The 10636-nt window shown below is 52.2% G+C and overlaps 1 long non-coding RNA gene across 1 annotated transcript; it reads left to right on the top strand.

The window, feature by feature from the left end:
- The first annotated feature begins 642 nt into the window (after positions 1-642).
- LOC104845769 (uncharacterized) lies at positions 643-10613 on the top strand. The gene is made up of 3 exons (XR_775660.3): positions 643-726; positions 3407-3511; positions 3720-10613. It is a non-coding gene; the product is annotated as an uncharacterized LOC104845769 (long non-coding RNA).
- Positions 10614-10636: the final 23 nt, after the last annotated feature.

Here is a 10636-nt window from a genome sequence, read left to right as displayed (position 1 = left end):
ATGCACAGGTTGTGAGCGGCAGAGCTGGAAACTTATAAAAACCAGGTTTTCTGACTTGAAGATGCTGCGCGGGGTCTCCTGTGTTGAAAATAACCAATCAGAAATGGATGGGTGGGTTAGAAGGGGGTGACAGCAACCCAGGTCCCTTTGGGAACCGGTTATCTGGTCCGGGATGTTTTATTTCGAAGCAATGAGCAGAAAGCATCGTTTTCTTTCCCTGAGCCCACCTTTTCTGATAGATGCTCGGATACGGCCAGGTATGGGGTTTGCTGCTCCCCGCGCCCCAGCGTTACCTTCCGCCCGTCTAAGGAAAACCATCCTTCGCCCCCTTCTCCCAGCATATCATGGACACCAACCCGCCTGTCCCTTGAGCAGGACTCATGTAGGGAAGAAGCGCCAGCGACCAGAGGGTGTTGGTCATGGCGGCGAGCGGCATTGCGGCAGAATTTTTTCCTGCCTTCTTTGCTGCAATCTGGGTGCGGCTAGAGCAATTTGTCATAGAATCTGGGGGGCTCATTTTTCCGGCCAATCACTTTTGGAGAAATGAGCGCATTGCAGCAGAATGCGCTGACGTCAGAGACCACCCCTTCTGTGCTTCCATAAAAACCCCACCCAGCCAGCCCCTGGCGCAGACCGCGGAGAGCTGGGATGGAGCGCGCCTTGGCCCGCTGGCCGTGGCTGCAGCTCCTCGGGAGCGCCGGGGCGCCCACGCGAGAACCCCGCTTGGTGAGTGGTTGGCCATCCTTGCCTGAAAGGATGTGCAAAAGGAAGACGACACCCCCTTCTGGGCTGGGCTCTGTCCTCCTGGACACCCAGGAAAGAGCCGCCAGGACCTACCTTCTCCTGAAGGCGGCCACCTCGCCTGGTCCTCTAGCACCGGCAGCGAAATTCTATTGGGAAGGAAAAGGTCCAGGCACATTTTTGTGGGGGTAAATCAGGGCCCCTTCTTGTCCAGTCCTTGGAGGTAGGCTCAGTGGTAGGGTCTTAAATTAAGAGGAGTCCAAGAATCGGGTTCAACCCGGTTGAAATCCAGTATATTGCGGTCTCTGTGGTCCAAAAGTCAGATTTTCTGTATTGGAAGTCGCCTTTAGAGTGTCACGTCAATAGTGGAAGATATGGCGGCGAATGCATTCTGCCTTTCCCGTGATTTAGGGGGGAAAACCCCCCGAAAAAAAGGTTCTACTGGGCATATTTCCCCCGCTAGTTTGAGGCCAGACTCTTGGTGGACAGTGGGCGTGAGGGGTAGCGTTTCCTATCTGCGGGACTCGGAACGCAAGACACAGGTTTAGTCCAGAGCGGTTCTAGGCGAAATGTAGAAAGTGTATTTTCTGACCTGTATCTTCTGGTTCCACCTTGGTCCACCGTTTTAACAGTGGGAAGATATGGCGCCCAATTGCAAACCTGCCTCAGCCTCTAGTAGTGTCCATCCTGTAGCAGAGGAGACCAGCGGGAGAGTCAAGGAATTGGGAGCATGGACAGAATAAAATTAGGGGGGCGTTGGGGTGTAGAGAAGGCCATGACCTTGGGTCTGGGAGAGACTAATCTAGAGAGAAGAGAAATGCAGAAAAGGGGCATGTTGGGGAAGGGGGTTCTGGGCTCTGGGAGCTGCGAATTGGGGGATGGGGGTCTTCTCAGCTTTGCGCGGGACGGTCACTGGAAGATTCTGACGTGTTGCAGGCATTTGACTTTTGGCAAAGTCGCCTTTTGCCATTTCCTTTGTCCCTGTCAAGCCCCCCCACGCCGCCCCCTCCCCACTCAGGGTTGACGGATGGGGGGGGCGCGAGGGGGTTTGCTACGTGGCAGGTTTCTGGAAGGTTTCTTTATTGGCCGCTAGAGGGCGCTGGTGGCACTGCGGAATTTTGGGGGGCGGGGAGGGGAGGGAGGTGGCCTTTGTTCTCCTGCTGGAGGGGGTCCGCGCGGGATTTACTGGTGGATTCTGCATTCATTTCCCTAAGGGAGGAAATGTGTTAAGAACCCCAGGTTGGCTGGGGAGCAGGCTGCAGGGGTTGCTGTGGGCAGAGATGTGGTGATTGGTGTTGGTTTTGTGACTTGGGGTGTTGTGGCCCCAGAAGAGTTTATTACAGTCGGTTTTGGTTTCTGGGGTCTTAGAAAGGTATGACTCATTGGGGCAGGATGAAGAGACCATAAAAAAGATAATTAAGCGCCATGTAAGGAGTCTTGAAATTCTTGTGGGGGGCGAAAGAGGAAGGGGGAGGCTCAGGGGAAAGGTTGATGACTGGGGGCGAAGGAGGAGAGGGCGGGTGGTCCAGAGGATTTTTGGCCACCTGTATATATGATTTTCTGGCGATACCGTATTTTATACCATGTGTCCCGAGACCACAGAAATGAGTGAAACCAGTGTATTGAAGACTGGGTATTCTTATTTTTAATTAAGTTTTAATTGAATATACCGAAGGTCTGAGCCAAGATTGCTGTTTTTTACTTATTAAAAGTAGACTCGAGCTCTGGGAAGACCCCTATGGCGAGTGTTGCCTTAATCTCTTCATGTCTCTCTGGTGCGGGATGGGTCCCGTGGTTGGGGGGTGCAGAAGGCTACTTGGGCGTGGGGAGGGGGCCTATGTGATGTCCACAGGTGGACTCCGGCCGATGATGGTGGTCGTGGAGTTTGGGGGACATAGTGTCCCTGTGCAATAGGCTAGGGTGGGCTGTGCCCCCTCCAAGCCTGAGACCTGTTGGGCGCTCCCCCCTCCCCCCCATTTTTCACCAGCTGTGCCTCTGGCAGCTGCGGGCCTGGCGGGGGTGGGGGTGGGGAGCGCAAACCAGCCGCAGGTGTCTGTGCTGTCAGATGGTAGGCGCGGGCCGCGTGCCCCCTAGCGGTTGTGATTGGAAACGGCGCTTCCCTCCCGCGGGCTTTTTGAGTTGCGCATGCGCACACGGCCTAACACTTGTGACCTGTCAATCAAATTATCTTTACCCCCTCCCACTTCTCCCTTCTTCTCCTCCCCTTTCTCCTCCCCTTTCTCCTCTCCCTCCTCCTCCTCCCCCTTTCCCCTCCCCTTCCCTCCTCCCCCTCCCTCTTTCCTCCTCCCTTCTCTCACTCCTTCCCCCCTCCTTTCCTCTCTGACTGCCCCCTCACTGTCTGTCCTCCCTCCCTCTCTGAAAGCCCCCTGTCTCCCCTCCCTCTCTTTCTGAAAGTTCCCCCTCCCTCTCTCCATGACCATCCCCTCTCCCTCCCTCTCCGACTGCCCCCTACCTCTCTCTCTCTCTGACCCCTTTCTGTCTGATCCCCCCCCCGTCCTCCCCGTCCTCTCTCTATGACTGTCCTCCTTCCTCTCTGAGTGCCCCCTCCCACTTTCTGTCTGTGCCCTCCCTCTCTCTGCTGTTCCTGTGCTGGCCATTAGAGGTCATCAAGATGGTTTCTAATCTGGCCCCCTCCATGCCATAGGGTCTCTTCCGGGATGACATCATCAGTTCACCTCCTTGTCTTCAAGGACCACCTCTGGAATGCCAAGCTGCTGCCAAGGGATTTGCTGCTCATCTCCACCTTATGGTACCTCAACCACACCTTTTGGCATTTTATACACAACATGGCAGGCAGAATCCCGTAAGCCTCCACCCCCTTGCACCACCCCGAGACCCGTTAACAATTAAAATATTTTTAATTTTTACTGTTGTTAATTGTAATTAATTAATTAAAATAGTAGTTACTGTCTAGACTTGGCTTTTAACGTGGTCTTCTAATCTCTGATCAATTGCAGAGGGCAACTCGGAGCACGGATCCCAGGATCCCATCAGCCCACAGAGCAGCCACGGGCGGACCCCCAGGACCAAGACAGTGAAGGATGATCAGGACCAGAGCTCACCCACCTGCTGCCCCTCTTGGCTAAATGCTTAAACCAATGCCCTAGTGAGGGGGCACTGGTCGTTAACCCCTGACCTTTGCTGTGCCTTGATGCTTGGATGTTTTCCTGTGTCTTTGCTTGCTTTAACGTGCCAGCGAACTGGAGTGTTTCCCTGCCCAAGGGGGTGTCAATCTTTGCCAACTGACCCTGTTGTTACCCTTAGAATGCCCTAGAGGGAAGGACCCCTTTGGGAACTTCTCAAGAGTGGGACCTGGGCCAATAGCTTGACCAGCATCTTGCTGGCAATTCCAGGGCCCCGCTGGGCTTCTGGAATGAGCATGAGTCCTGACGCCGTGCTGCTGAACCTCCAAGGGCGAGCCCTACCTCTCCAAGTCCTCCTATCCTTATCTGGGGGGTGATAGGAGTGACCTCCCGGGGTTGTTGTGAGAATTAAATGATGCAAAACAGCCTCAGGCAGGGCAGGCAGAGAAGAAAAAGCCAGCAGCAAATGCTTGTTAAAAAGGTTTGGCAGCTCAGCGGTTCCTGCCCGCTCACTTGTCTTATTTATTCTCCAGCAGCATTCCAGCCACCCCTGTCCACACCTGGCACCAGGTAGGGGTCCACTGAGATGGGCATGGGGCTGGCTTGGGTAGGACTTCGAGTCCTGCAGGTGGTCTTTTCCGGAGCACTTTCTCAAGTGGCAGCCTTGTTTATCTAGGAGGATGAGTTTGGTATTGACTTGTACAATTCTTAAAGGGTGGGTGGGGAAGAGGAGCCCACCTCATGGGGCCAGCTTTATCCACATTTACCGTAAAGAAGCTGAAGCTGAAGCAGTATAAGTACTTTGTCACATTGCTGGCAAGAGAAGGGGTCAGGTTGGACCCTGGGTGCCGTTGTAGCTGCCCCTCAGTGCCCTGTTGCCCCCTCCCCGGGAGTCACACTGAGGGAAATTTTATTTCAAATCAGTCCTTTGACAGTGGGACAGTCTGTTTGAAATCCTAGCTGCCCAGGGTGGTCTTGGGGGTCTGGGTGGCCCTAATGCAGATAGCACGTGCTGGCTTCACCTCTTAATAGCGATGTGACCTTAAACAAGTTGCTTAACTTCTCTGAGTTTCAGTTCCTTTAGTGGTCTAAATGGGGATTAGAAAAATAAAAGCAACAAACAAACAAACAAACAACAAAAAACCCACGTTTATCTACGCTTTTGAAGACCAAACTATGTAACTGCTCCGAAAGTGCTTTGTAAATGACCGTGGAAATTGCTAGATATTTAACAGCCTGAGGCTGTCTCTCATTGGTGTCCAGCCCTGTCCTCCCTGCAGTAATAATAACCAGCACCTATTAGGTGCTGTGTGTGTTTGTGCCTAATAAATCAACTCCAGGATAAATAAAAACAATTAATTCAGCCAACCTTTTCTGGCGCGCTGACAATATGTGTGGCGCAGCAAGCTAGGTACGTGCCCCAAAGATGAAGAAAACAGTCCCTTGGAAGCTAATTGGGGTCCTCATTTGACCAGCACTTTTCTTTCGTCCCCTTTTAAGCCAACCAGTTTTGTCCAGACGAGACAAAAAGAGCTCAGGCCAGCTTTAGAGCAGCACAGCTTGCTGGAGACAATAGCCCCTGGGCATCTGAAAGGGGCTGATTGGATTAAGTGGCAAATTAAGGTGGAAGGATGACTTGGAAGGTGACAAATGAAGTGGGCGGAGATCTGCTTTGAGTTAATCCAGGCTATTAGGAGGGGACCTTTTGTCTCCCCTAGCTTGGCAGGAGCGTTTACCACTGGTTTTACATCCTTAATGTTCAGGACAAATAATTTATGGCCAGTGAAATTCCCGGCCCCAGAGAGAGTCGAGTGGGCTGTAAAATTGAGTGCTACCCATGAATAAGCAGTGAGTAATCAGAGCCAACAGGGTTCCTCCCAGAGCAGTTTGCAAAACCCTTTTGCATCCATCAATTCATTTGATCCTCACAACACCCCGTCCTGGCTCAGACCGGCCTGCCACCACCCTGGGAAACTGAGGCCATCAAGGGCTCTTCCTACTGGGTTCTCATCATGCATTTGCACCCCTCCTTTGCCTCTTAAGTTTTAGGAAAGAGGTGTCCCCTGTGCCGTCTCCTGCTGTCTCTGACCTTCAGTGATTCCCTCTGAATTTCGAGCTCTGCTCTTTCCACCAGCTCGACACAGGGTTGAGCCTTCCCGGGTCTGTCTGTCCTCAACATGGTCCTTTCTAGCCACTACCGTCTCTCTCTTTCCTTTCACAGCCCAGCTTCTCGAAAGGCCTGTCTCCACTTGCTGCCTTCACTTCTTCACCTCCAATTTCCTCTTCAACCCACTGCTCTTGACTTCTCTCCTCCGCCTAATGGCTCATGAAGGTAATGTCTTTTCTGAAGCTTAACGCCTCGACACATTTCCGGCGCATGGACACATGACACATGACACATTTCTATTCTTTCCATGGCTGTTTGGCACTAGTTCACTTCTGCTGACACACGGTTCCCATTGGCTTCATGGAGGCGCAGCTCCCAGCTTCCCTCGTTCCTAGTATCCCCCAGGATCTCCTATACCCAGGTCTGTTGACTTCTGGAACCTGCTTCTTGCCACCTTATCTTGCTGCCTGAAGCACTCTAGAGTAGAACTGACCTGGGTTCGAGTCCTGGCTAAACTTGCACTCAGGCCTTGGGTTAGGTTAGCCTTTCTAAACCATTCTTTTCTCAGTTGCAAAATGGGGTTAATAACTTTTACCTGGCAGGTCAGGTGGGCTATCCTACAGGTTACTCTTGGCACTATTTGAAGGGCTTGATACAATGTAAATAAAGTACTCACAAAAAAATATAATTGGAGTCAAGATAGATTTTCTTATGTTCAGTTCCAATGAGTAAGACCAAAGCGGAGGGGCAAGAAGGAAAAAATGGGGAAAGAAATAAGGAAGGAATTGGGAAAAGAAAAAAAGTATTAAAGGCAAAAAAAGAAAATAGGAAAGGGAGACTTATAAGACATTAAAATTGACCCCAAAAATGTGTCCAGCGAAAGATTTTCTCTTGTGTCAGGCTGGGCTAAAAGAAATGAAACAGGAAGAAGGTTTTAAATTGATTAAGCCCTAGGACAAATGCCAGGAAGCTTTCAAATCGAAGGTCCCTGGTTGTTTTTTTTTTTTTTTTTTTTTTGAGTTTTTAACTCCATCCCTCAACTTTTTCCTTTTTACCTCCTGCATCCTGGTGAACCCTGCTCCCTCTCCCCCACGCCCTCCGTTGGTGATTAAATCCCCGAAGGTACACGGAGTATTCAGTGAATGAATGGCCCACAAAACAGCCTTCCCCTCCCCTGGCCGTGTTAGTCTGTTTTATTCCACTGTCTGCCGCCTTTTTCCCTTAATGAACACAAGGCTAATCTCAGGGCTTGTCGGCGGGAAGAGGCTGCGTACATTAACGAGGTAGCTGCTGGATTCCAATATTCATCTCATAAGGAGCCTTCTTTGTCCATGGAGGAAAAGTACACTGATTATCATAATGAGGTGATCTGGTGTCCATAGGGCAGGGGCCACGCAGCTTCTGAAGCCACACGGCTCATTTGGGGCCAGAGTTGATAATTTCATCAGCTTCTCATTTAAGTCTGCCTCAGCAGCTGTTCATGGTTGCTCTGAGCCCGGGTTTGGGGCTGAAGCAGCTGCAAATGGGACGGCTCTAGAGGAGGTGTCTTTCTTTGACCCTGCGAAAAAAACCAAACCAAACCCGCTGCCGTCGAGTCAATTCTGACTCATAGCGACCCTATAGGACAGAGTAGCACTGCCCCATAGAGTTTCCAAGGAGCGCCTGGTGGATTCAAACCGCTGACCTTTTGGTTAGCAGCCGTAGCACTTAACCACTACGCCACCAGGGTTTCCTTTGAGCCCACCAAAAAAAAAAAAAAAAAAACCAAACCCAGTGCCGATGAGTCGATTCCGACTCATAGCGACCTATAGGACAGAGTAGAACTGCCCCGTAGAGTTTCCAAGGAGCGCCTGGCGGATTTGAACTGCTGACCCTTCGGCTAGCAACTGTAGCACTTAACCACTGCGCCACCAGGGTTTGATCCCACACGTAGTTGCAATTGGCCAGGGCCATCTCACCGGGCTGTCCCAGAGCAGGGGAACAGGGTATTCCCTCACCGGACTCGTCTCAGGACCCCCTGAGAGCATTAGAAAAAATTCTTAAGAATTACCAAGTGACAGAACAGGGCCAGGTCATAGACGTGCAGTTCATGGAAGGGTCCCATAGTGAAGACGCCAGGTGGAGACAAGGACAAAATGTCACAGCTCATCATGGTGGCCTGTTTGGTCGCTGGGTAGGAGTTTACTTTAGAGGTGTCACCACCTCTCCGAGGAGAATAGATCTCCTGCGTAGATGAAATTTGGAGGGGCCGTGGTGGTTCAGTGGTAGAATTCTCACTTTTTATGCAGGAGACCTGGGTTTGATTCTGGGCCAATATGCACCTCACGTGTGGCCACCACCCATCTGTCGCTGGAGACTTGGGTGTTGCTATGATGCTGAATAGGTTTCAGCGGAGCTTCCAGACTAAGATGGGCTAGGAAGAAAGGCCTGATGGTCTCCTTCCAAAAATCAGCCAGTGAGAACCCTGTGGATCACAACAATCCACAACCAATCGTGGGGATGGTGGAGGACTGGGCAGCTTTTTGTTCCACTGTGCGTGGGGTTATCACGGGTCGTGGGCCAACTCCCTTAGGTAGCCTGAAGCAACGTAGATGGAACTGAAACTCCGAGAGGGCAAGGGATTTGCCAAGATTGCTCAGCAAGTCAGGTGTCAAGAGTGGAGATGAAAGCTTACTTCAGAACCTGTAGTCCCAAGGTTTACCACCGGATAACCCCTCCCCACTTTGTGCTGTGCCTGGCTTATCTCCCTGAAATTCCCCCTGTTCCAGCCTGGGCACTGAATGCCCTGGAACCCTTTAATAATTTTGGAGTGGGCATGTCCTGCGTCTGAAACTTGAGGGCGTTTGTCCTGAGTTCGAAATGTTTCTCACCCCAAGGCAGATCAATCAAGATTAGATCACTCCAGTTTAAACTCCAGATCTTCTGGCCAAGAGAAGAGAATTGAGGGAGACCAGAGGTGGCTGGAGCAAGCAAACTTTATTAGTTGAAAACTTAGGCGGCTTCCCTCCGTTAATGAGTCTGTTGGCTGAGGATTCTCTGGCATCGTGGGTTGGAATTGGATGCCCCTTTCAAGTTAGCGCCAACGACTAGCCCAGCACCTCGATAAAGAGGATGCAAAGGGATGTTCAATTGGGTGGGTTGGGGTGAGAGCCACCCTGTCGGGTGAAGTCCTTTCAAATGATCAAAATTAGATGTATGAGCCTAGGGGGCTGAGACAAGAATGGTAGACCCCCCCAAACCTCCCCCTCTCCTGCATGGAGTTATTGGAGAGTAAAATCATGCGGGTGTTTTTGATGTTTTCAAACTTATTTTAAGGGTAAAAATTGCACATGCGTCCCTCTCCCCAATAGACTATCAATCATTAAAAACCAGTTGCCAAAGCCACTGTTAGTAGAGAATCCCCTGTGGGCATTTGAGACTGGGGTGGCAGACCTCAGTAGATCTACCCAGTTCCTGGGTCTTGGGATCTTATGCTCATTTGTGGCTCTTCTGCCACCTGAGGCTTTCAGAGCCCCTCATGCTGCCTCTGACATGGCAGACACTCCCCAGGGTGACTTCCACACCAAATGAAACTCTGAGCTCTAGCCAGGCCTGCAGCCCAATGCAAGAAGCCCACTCCTGCCTGGGTTTCTGGAAACCAGTCTTAAACGTTACTGAGGCCACCAGGAGAGGGCCTTGAGTTTATTGACTCCCTTGTGTGGGTGGTCGTTAGAGCCCTCAAGGGTGTGTGTGCACCCCAAATGGATGCAGTTCTTAGCTGCTTTGTACATAGGGCCTCTGCACCCCACTTTTCTAGCTGGGGGTGAGGTGGGCTTGCTGTGCTGAGCCCCAACCCCAAAGCCTACTGAAGTCCTTCCTGGAGGGTTGGGAGAAGATGGGGAGACAGGGCTTAAACCAGATGGAAGCCGGAACGAGCAAGGCCAGGAAGTGGTGCTCCCCCCACTCCTCTCACTTACTTTTCTGCTTTTACTCCTGCGCCTCTGTTCCAGCACCTCCCTTCCTCCTCTTCTCTCCCTTCTCTGGCCCCTCTCCCCCATTTTTTCTGTCTGTCTCATCTCTCCCTCTCTCTGCTCTAGCTCTCTAAGCTCTCTTCCCTTCTTCCTCCTTCCTCTCTTCTCCCTCCGTCTCTGTCTCCTGTTCTCTCTGTCTCCTGTTCGCTGTGTCTTTCCCTCTCCTGTTGTCTTTCTTTGCTCCCCCTCTCTGTCTCTTCTGTTCTCCCTCCCCCCCCATTTTCTAACCTGGCTGGGAACCTCCTGGGGTGCCCTAGGCCAGCCCCGCCCCTCTGCTGAGTGTCCCAGACACCAGGCCTGGCACAAAAGGGGCTCAGCGAGAGTATGTGGGACGTCTGTTTGGACGGGCGAGTCAATGAGGAGGCCCGGCGGCGATTCCAGTAGCTGGGCACCAGCGGCTTCAGGGCAGGAGGGCAGAGGCGGGTTTTGTGTTAGTCAGCAGAGGAGTGGGCAAGGCTGGGCAGGGCAGGGCTCCGCTGGCCGTGCCCTCTGTTCACCCGCTGGCCCATCCTGTCGTCCAACAGTGGATCCTCGCTGAGCAGGCCCACGGGCCCGGCCCTGGCTGGGCACCGCCATGCTAGTGTGCCCCCGATGGCCTCTGAGTCCGATGGGAGGGCAGGGGGGGTCACTCCTGCTGGGGGTGACCTCAGAGGGCAGGTGAGAGGGGCCTGCAT

The sequence above is a fragment of the Loxodonta africana genome, chromosome 10 (genome assembly GCF_030014295.1).
Source record: "Loxodonta africana isolate mLoxAfr1 chromosome 10, mLoxAfr1.hap2, whole genome shotgun sequence".
NCBI lineage: Eukaryota > Metazoa > Chordata > Mammalia > Proboscidea > Elephantidae > Loxodonta > Loxodonta africana.
Note: the sequence above shows the minus strand (reverse complement) of the source record. Positions and strands in the feature narration are given on the sequence as shown.